Genomic DNA, 7,362 nt, shown 5'->3' with positions numbered 1-7,362 from the left:
ACTCTGGAAAAGTGCTCTGCCAAAAACTCCAGGTATCACTGTGTTTATAACTGAACATTTATATAATTTTAATGTATTTTATATAAGTAATTATGTGCATGTAATAGAAGTTTTGACTGTACGTAAAGTATAAAATGAAAAGTAAAAATCTTTCTCCCTATAATACATTGATAGTCTCCCTCTCTCAGAGTTAGCCCATTTTAACAACTTTTGTTTCTCTTCTTCCAGTGATTACTTAAAAAAATTTTTTTTTCTTTCTTTCATTTATTTTTCCTACTTGTATTTTAAGTTCACGGGTACACATGTAGGCTGCGCGGGTTTGTTACATGGGTAAAAGTGTGCCATGGTGGTTTGCTGCACAAACCATCCCGTCACCTAGGTATTCAGCCCAACATTCGTTAGCTATTCTTCTCGATGATCTTCTTCCTCTCAGCCCCCGCCCTCCAACAGGCCCCAGTGTGTGTCATTCCCCCTCCACCGTGTGTCCACGTGTTCTCATCATTCAGCTCCCACTTACAAGTAAGAACATGTGATATTTGGTTTTCTCTTCCTGTGTTAGGTTGCTCAGGATAATGGCTTCTAGCTCCATCCATGTCCCTGCAAAGGACATGATCTCATTCCTTTTTATGGCTGCATAGTACTCCATGGTGTATATGTACCACATTTTCTTTATCCAGTCTATCACTGAAGGGCATTCAGGTTGGTTCCATGCCTTTGCTATTGTAAATAGTGCTGCAATGCACATACATATGCATGTATCTTTATAACAGAATGACTTATATTCCTTTGAACATACACCCAGTAATGGGATTGCTGTGTTTGTTAGCATTCCTATACACCAACAACAGGCAAACAGAGAGCCAAATCGTGAATGAACTCCCATCCACAATTACCACAAATAGAATAAAACACCTAGGAATACAGCTAACAAGGAAAGTGAAGGATCTCTTCAAAAGAAATTACAAGCCACTGCTGAAAGAAATCAGAGATGACACAAACAAATGGAAAAACATTCCATGCTCATGGATAAGAAGAATTTATATTGTGAAAATGGCCATACTGCCCAAAGCAATTTATAGATTCAATGCTGTTCCCATTAAACCACAATTGTCGTTCTTCACAGAATTAGAAAAAAACTATTTTAAAATTCATATGGAACCAAAAAAGAGCCCAAATAGCCAAGATAATTCTAAGCAAAAAGAACAAAGCTGGAGGCATCATACTACCCAACTTCAAACTATACTACAAGGCTACAGTAACCAAAACAACATGGTACTGGCACAAGAACAGACACATAGACCAATGGAACAGAACAGAGAACCCAGAAATAAGACCACACACTTAAAACCAGCAAATCTTCAACAAACCAGTGGTTACATTCTAACTATAAGTGTGTGCTAACCCTGTTTTTCTATTAATTAACTTTAGACAGTATTATTGCCAGAAATGAGGTTTCATCTATCTTCCCTCCTCTTTCTCATCCTCTGCCAAGTTTTTTAAATTATATTTTTGCTTTTGGCTCATCCATTAATTGCATCTATAATTTAAAAAATATAAAAGAAACCAAAACATCTATTCTTCATCCATGAACTAGATAGTTAAGTTGCAGGACTGAGCACTTCCCACTTCTCTCTACCTCTTCTCACCTTCCTGAGTCCCTCAGCCTCACTAATTCTCTTACAGTTAAGATTTATAGCTTCTATATCCTGTTCTGTAACTTTAAAATATTTTTATACAGTTTAATTCTAAAATATTGAAAACTAATTTTACTGGTCAGTTGCAGTTAATAGGAGCCATGGTGGCTATTTTAAACCAAAAGAGATTTACTAGAAGGAACTAGATGCTTTAAAATGTTTTCAAAGGGCTGGCAGGAAAGGCTCTAGATAGGACTTTAAGGGACAACTCCCACAGTGTCCAGCCAGGGCAGCTACCATCTCTGCCCCAACAGGAAAGTGGGGAAGTGAGGCATGCTCTGGGTTCCAGGAAGCCAGTTCAAGTGTGACACAAGAGTCAAGAAGCTGCCCCTCATGCTTCTATAGGCTCCTGAACCATGCTGCAAGAGCAACGTCCACCTCAGAAAGAAAACAGAAGCCTGATGCCCTGTCTCTAGGCATCATGGTGCTGTTAACCCTGCCACAGAAAAAACAGCAGACAACCCAGTACCTTGGTGACCACACTTGTTAGCAAAAGGAGCAGACAAAAAGAGAGTAGACAAGCACACATCCACCCCACTTCTGCCTTCCATGAAGCGCATCTGGTGGCCAAACATAAATCACAAATGCAACTCCACTGGGAGGGAGTCTGAAACTGTAGGTTTTGCTTTTTAGTCTCTGCAAAACTGGGAGACACAGTAAGAAGACAGTGGACCCCCACTGAGGGCCATTCCATCCATCCCATCCCCCATGCCAGGTATCTGCAATAAAGCCAGGGTGCACCACTGGACCCACCAGCGAGAGAACAGACACGCCTGCTGCTGCTATGCCCAGAGCTGACGCCAGTGGATTCTCTCTTCTTATGCCTTTAATTGCTCCAAATCATTCTACATTTAAGTTTGCTTCTCATTAGATCACAAGTTTCTCATAGATTTTTATTCTGGAGTTCCAGTTGACCTTTTGCATGTGTGTGTTTGACGAAATAATACTCTGCTCCTGATCATTAGGTCATTTGACTTCGTAATCATCTGTCATCTGCCTACCCAATGCATTCGTCTTGAAGTGCTCTGAATTTCTGCTCTAACTGGCATCATTGAAGCAATATTTTTTATTTATTTATTTATTTATTTTATTTTATTTTATTTTATTTTGAGACAAGTCTCACTCTGTCGCCCAGGCTGGAGTGCAATGGCACGATCTCGGCTCACTGCAACCTCCACCTCCTGGGTTCAAGTGATTCTCCTGCCTCAGCCTCCCAAGTAGCTGGGATTACAGGTGTGTGCCAGCATGCCGGCGTAGTTTCTGTATTTTTAGTAGAGACGGGGTTTCACCATATTGGCCTGGCTGGTCTTGAACTCCTGACCTTTGGTGATCCGCCCACCTCGGCCTCCCAAAGTGCTGGGATTACAGGCGTGAGCCACCGAGGACTGGGCTTGTGTATCCCTGTGTCCACCAGCCGTGCCCTAGGTGGAGGAGTATAATTTCTCAGCAGGGCAGCTCTCGCAGGCTGAGCACATGACTCTGGAGAAGATCTCGGGCATACGGCTTTTGGCTACACACTCCAAGCAGCACAAGTGAGGAAAAGGGCAGTCTCCTCTCCGGAACTCCTACCGCAGTGCTCATTCTACCTGCTCTGTCTCTAAGCTCTCTTTTCTGTTTGATCTCTTTTTATTTTTCTAGGCATTCTAAGTTCTTCAGCTGACAATCCCATATGTGTGCGTGGGAGGGGATGTGTGTGTGGGAGGGGGTGTGTGTGTGTGAATGTGTGTGTGTGTGAGTGTGTGTGGGGTGAGAGTGAGTGTGAGCCCCATGCCCGGCCAATATTTAAACATTTTAAGACTCTTGATATAATAAGATGAATTTCAGAAACATTATACTAATTGGCACTCCCATCAGCAGAAAATAAAAGTATTTAAATGACTGCACAATTTTTTAACCGTCCTGTTATTTTTTCTTAAACTGATGCAAATCTGTTTTAGAAACCAGATAACATAATAGAATATAAGTGTATGTATACAAACATACATAGACCTATACATCTATTTGTAAATATGCATATGCGTATACACATGTATGGATAAATATCTTTCTCCAAATAATCTTAATGATCTGGGCACCAACACAAATGCAAAAGGCCTTTATTGCCTCTTCTACAGAATAGGGATAAGGAAATTAACTACAAAGGACAGAAGAGTGAAGTCTGGATACCACTCTCATCACGTCATCAACGTGAACATCAGAAACGCGACACATCACGGTTGTGCCCCAGCTGTTAAGATGCAATGGAAAAAACCACCGCATCAAACAGACTCTTCTATTGTCCCCCTAAATTACTGAGGTTTCCTGGAAAGTCAGATGTCTCAGCCTCAAATCTACTATCAAACAGTTCAGTAAGAAAAAAGTGTTATTTGCATAGTACTTGAAACGTTTCTATAAGCTTGACATTGTTTCAAAATAAAACAAAAAATACAGGGTCAGAGGCACAGTGCGGGAGGAAGGGAGGGCGTCATCACCCCTGAACATCGTCAAAGGCCCTGCTCTTGGTTCCAGGCTCTGCTGTCGTCTTCGACTGTTAATAATTTTCAAAGGGACGCTGCATGTTCGTTTTGCAGGGGCCCCACCGATTATGTAACCAGTGATGGTGGCAGCTCCCCTGTCGCAAATCTCTGGCTTTCCTTTCCTTGGCACACATTTCTTTGTTGTATACGTGCAGGTGAGCATTTCTGAATCCTGACACCGGGACATCTTCCTTCCAGAGTCTGCTATGCTGGAGGATGGGCGACGGCTGCTGACTCAGATTCTTCTCCAAGCTCAACAAGCCCTCGTGGTTGGCCTAGGGAATAAGCAGAGCTTAGATAGGCCCATGTGTGAAATGTTTGGCCAGGGGTTGATCTGCCACTGGCTCCACGGATCTATCTTGGTTCAAGATGCTCCATTGATGAATATGCAGATTATGTAAATTCTTCTTGTTTTTCCAGCAGCTTAACCACTAGGTTGGAACCACGGCCAAGTTCAGTTTTTTCCTCTGGATATCAATCAGTTCTTCTACCTCAATGCCTGACATTTCTTTAGTCTTCAAGTCCTTCCTCTTCCTCTCTGTTCAGCTGAAGGAAGAATAACCATGATGGTGGTTAGGAGCTGGGGTTAAATCCAGCTCTGCCACCCACGAGCAAGTTACTTAACCTCTCTGTGCCTCAGTGTTGTCATCTGTAAAATGGGATTAATAATAACAATAGCCATTCCCCAGCTTTAACTCTTTCCCTGACTCCCCACCACTCACCTGACAAAACCCAGATCTTCGATGAGGAGTGACAGGACTTCCCTCCTCACCCCCCTGAAGCATCCAGAGCCCCTCCTGTCTCCTTCTGTGCTAGACGCTTTCTCACACTTGGCCTCATTTAGTTCTGGCCACGTATTTGCAAGGAGGTATTATCTTCTCTATTTTACAGGTGAGGAACTCGAGCTTAGGTGGCTGAGGAACTTGCTTCACACGCCACTGGCCAGTGGGAGAGCTGGAGTCAACCCAGGACCCCAATGTCCTTCCTCTTCAGCACGTGCCCTGACGTCCCCATGTGCTCCAACCCAAGCCAGATTTGCTGCGATTTCCAGAACATTCTGTGCTGTTTCGTTCCTCAGTTTGTCTATCTACTGCTCTCCTTCCCAGTGCATTCAGAAAGGGATGAGCACATACATTTGGCAAAAGCGAGGTGGGTGTGGGCGCGAGGGAACCTACGATCCATCCCCAACAAACTGGGAGGCGTACTAGCACTCTTCTTATCAATCTTCATCCTAGCAGCCATCCCCATACTCCACAAATCCAAACAACAAAGCATAATATTCCGCCCACTCAGCCAATTCCTGTTCTGACTCCTAATAACAATCTTACTAACCCTTACCTGAATTGGAAGCGAACCAGTAACTCAACCCCTTACCACTATCGGCCAAGTAGCATCCATAATATACTTCATCACAATTCTAATCCTAATACCACTGGCCTCCCTAATCGAAAACAACCTACTAACCCTAATCCCTAACCTACTCCCTAATCGAAAACAACCTACTAACTGGATTGGAAGCAGGCAGGAGGGTGGGAGCGCTGGAGTCACGGAAGCAGTGTTCTGAAGAGGGTTTTTGAGCAGGGTGGGAATGTGCCCCCGAGCCCTCCCTTTCCTGAAGGTGGAGTTCTGGCTTTCTACGTGGGATCCTGAGACCGAAGCTTGTGGTTTCAGCATTTCAGACTGAGGTTGAAAAGTGCACAGAGTGCGTCTGCCTCTGATGGAGTTAAAAGCAGCTTCGTCTGGAGTGCAGCAGTTGTCATGGCAATGCCTAATTCCCAGGGCTTGACTGGAATTGAGAGTCACTGCCCAATCATTGACGATTGGTCCGCACACTTTTCCTTTCTTCCCCTGCAAGAGATTTCCCTGGAAGACAGGCATAGCCACGAGAAGGCACTTCAGGCCGACATGATTCCTATCGCTCAATGTGAATCACTTTCTTTTCTTGACTGGGGCCAAGGGAAGTTATTTTGTTGCTAAAGGCAGCTTATGACAGGGACCTAATGATTTGCGGTATTCCCTGGACATCCCCGGAGCTCCATTTCAAACCCTAGTGCACCAAGAGTCCTGTTTCACCTGCCGACTTCCTGACCCCACCTTGCACTTGGCTTCTCCAGGGCTTGCCCCTTCCTCTCCCTGAGAGAGGAGACCTGAGGAAGCAGTGCCTAAGATTTCACAAGTCTCACCCTAGTAGTTATCCCAACCGTTATTATGATTTCACTGAACCTTACCCGTCCTTCAAGGCTCAGCTCAAGTCTCCTTGGTGAAGCACTCTCAATGGGGAATACATGCCTTCCGGCTTTCTCCATGATGCCCCACAGCTCTTGGCCTGCGCCATATTCATTCATTCATTCATTCATTCATTCATTCATTCATTCACTCACTCAACATCAATTGACCACCCACTAAGTGCCAGGCAACTGTACTGGGTTCTGGAGCCTGAACAAAACAGACGAACGTCTCTGTCCTCATGGGGCTTAAGACCTTGTATGGAGCAGACGGTAGACATGGTATATAGGTAAGGTAGGTAGTGCGTTAGAAGGTGACACATGCCAAGGAGAAAAATAAGCAAAGGCTAGGTAGGGAGTGTCAGGAAAGGGGGTTTCCATTATTTACGCATCTATTTTTTGAACACCACGAATCCGTGTGTCATCCTTGCACAGAGGCTGTGCTCATCTTCTCCGTATTGTTCCAATTGTAGTGTATGTGCGGCCACAGGGAGCACTGGGATTTCCATTTTAAAGAGGGGTCCAGGAAGGGTTCACAGAGAAGAGACCTGTGAGTGGAGAACTGCAGGGAAGGAGAAGGTGAGTCATCTGAGTGTCTAGAAAAAAGGACGTTCCAGGCAGAGAGGCCATCCAGCGCAAAGTCCCCGAGGTAGGAGGGAGCCTGGCATGTTGGAGTGACAGCTTCTGGAGTGGAGGGAAGGAGGGGCTGATTTGGGGGAGACAAGCTCAGAGAGGAGAGGAGGGCAGATCCTTAAGGCCTTGTGGGGCATTGCGGGGACACCGGCTTTTACGTGAGCAAGAAGCCTTCAGAGGGTTTCTGACAGAAGATCACTCTGTTGCTTTGAGAATAGATCACAGCAGGGGTGGGGGTGGAAGTAGAAACCTGTTGCCACCTGACAGATGATCCAGTTTGGACCAGGCTGGCAC

The 7,362-nt window shown here is 44.8% G+C and overlaps 1 non-coding gene across 1 annotated transcript; it reads right to left on the bottom strand.

Moving 5' to 3' along the window:
• Nucleotides 1–6,825: 6,825 nt before the first annotated feature.
• On the bottom strand, nucleotides 6,826–6,932 carry LOC114677175 (U6 spliceosomal RNA). The gene has a single exon (XR_003728479.1). It is a non-coding gene; the product is annotated as a U6 spliceosomal RNA (small nuclear RNA).
• Between the last annotated feature and the right edge of the window lie 430 nt (nucleotides 6,933–7,362).

This window comes from Macaca mulatta, chromosome 3 (genome assembly GCF_049350105.2).
Source record: "Macaca mulatta isolate MMU2019108-1 chromosome 3, T2T-MMU8v2.0, whole genome shotgun sequence".
NCBI classification, from domain to species: domain Eukaryota; kingdom Metazoa; phylum Chordata; class Mammalia; order Primates; family Cercopithecidae; genus Macaca; species Macaca mulatta.
This window is presented reverse-complemented; position numbering and strand designations above follow the sequence as displayed.